The sequence below is a fragment of the Odontomachus brunneus genome, unplaced genomic scaffold (assembly GCF_010583005.1).
Source record: "Odontomachus brunneus isolate Ranch 3 - 2012 unplaced genomic scaffold, Obru_v1 Obru_scaffold_111, whole genome shotgun sequence".
Lineage (NCBI taxonomy): Eukaryota > Metazoa > Arthropoda > Insecta > Hymenoptera > Formicidae > Odontomachus > Odontomachus brunneus.
This window is the reverse complement of record NW_022639561.1, coordinates 496,304-498,182: the sequence shown is the minus strand read 5'-3', so window position 1 is coordinate 498,182 and position 1,879 is coordinate 496,304. Positions and strand designations below refer to the sequence as shown.

At 27.6% G+C, this 1,879-nt stretch overlaps 2 protein-coding genes across 5 annotated transcripts in view; one reads left to right on the top strand and one right to left on the bottom strand.

Annotated features, from left to right (window-relative positions):
• LOC116849315 (synaptotagmin-10-like) overlaps window positions 1-1,879 on the bottom strand; it is a 526,459-nt gene that overhangs the window by 450,239 nt on the left and 74,341 nt on the right. The gene's annotated exons all lie outside the window — the stretch shown is intronic.
• Window positions 1-1,879, top strand: part of LOC116849320 — a 73,161-nt gene that overhangs the window by 848 nt on the left and 70,434 nt on the right. The gene's annotated exons all lie outside the window — the stretch shown is intronic.

The following is a 1,879-nucleotide window of genomic DNA, read 5'->3' as shown; positions in this document are numbered from 1 at the left end:
CCATCGAACCATATAACTTTTATCTGAAACATTTTTGCTGAATATGCTTAACTGAGGAATTATCAGGATGCATCTTTTAAAATGGAACACCTTATATAGTTATAAATTACTCATTTCCTAGCAAATATAATTAATATAATTACGGTTAATATAATTGTACGCACACACAAAGGTTACAAATTGTCAAGCAAATATCAGTCAAAAATATGTTGTAAAAATATATTCCAAAAAGTGCAATTATTTTATATAAAAAATGCGATCTAGTAGGTGTAATAATATAAAAGGGTATCTTGCTATTCCAGATGGATTATTTGCTAAAATATATTCATTCACATTACTATAACTAATATTTTGGTTGCAAGTGATTGTTATTAACAAAAGTAATTACCATCAATTAAAAAATCTGCTTATAAAAATTTAAAAAAACTTCGTTATAAAAATGAACACCAAAAAAGAAAATTAAGAAACCTTAATATTAAATAAAAAATTTAATAAATAAAAATAAATTGAAAAATTAAATAAAAAGTAACATATAATATAAGTAACAGTTATATTACGTCTTACTTCTATATAGTATAAGTTATATTTTGCGTTTGCTGAGATTATTTCTCATTTTTACTATTAAATGTGGTTATTCAATAATAATAAAGATACGAGATAGAATTAGTACAATTTTAGCAACTATCCCTTAAAATAGATTACTGTCAAAACAATTACACTTTGAATAGTTAATATTCACCAAACAAATAGATTGAGCTGTACAAACACGTAATGCAAATAAGTGTCACCCTTTGCTGAAAAATGCGGAAACTTAAATTAATATAAAAATTATATAATCTATGCACATGTGCATATGTGTGTGAGTGTGTACTTTACATACATTCAAAATATATGCATAATGCTCTAGGAAATACATTCAAAGTATGTGCATAATGTTCTAGGGAAAGAAATACGGATGACAACACGCCGTTACAATTATTTAATGAAATGGAAATCTACACACTTGTGATTTCTGTAGAAACTGATGTTTGCCCAGATATGTTCCCTACGGTCTATCAATGTCTGGAAAAACTTGGAAAACCGAGAAATTATGGTCCGTAATAATTCGTATCTTTCCGTTGTATGTAATCCCGACTTTCTCTGCTTTCCTAATACATGTCAACGATCTATTTCCAATATCGTTGCCTAGATAATAGAAAAAGTTTCAATAATCATGGCCTTCTATATATAGAATCTACTATTTTATATATATTATATATTATATATATTATATATTATATATTATATATAGAACAGAGTTCGGTACGCATCATATATTTCAACTGATTTTCGACTTACTCCGCATAGCACTATTTCTTTTACCGCATCGCTCGACGCGCAGTTTGAGTTGCTTGAGACTTAGATTGATTTGTAAACATATATTTTTAATAGTGGAAAGCTATTATAAGCTGCGCGAGGGACGATGAGATAAGAAGAATAATGTTAGACGAAGCCAGCCGAAAATTGATCGAAACATGAAACGTGTACCGAGCTCTGATATAAAACATTATAATTTTGTCCATTAAAACTCACATCACTATTTAAAATAAAACTTAATACGTTTAATTTTAAGATAAAACTACTGTTTAGAGGACCCCTAAACCCAAGGCCTTGACCTTGACCATATTGAGGGATATATCCTTCATAATATAAGTTAAGAGCAAAATTATACGAATCGGACCTCTACTCAATATTTTTACCAAAAGTGTATAGGATGGGTTAGGTTAAATTAATTTTTTTAAGTAGAAAATCTAGAAGAGAAGCGGAGCTCCTCTCCTGTTTATATATATATATATATATATATATATATATATATATATATATATATATATATATATAT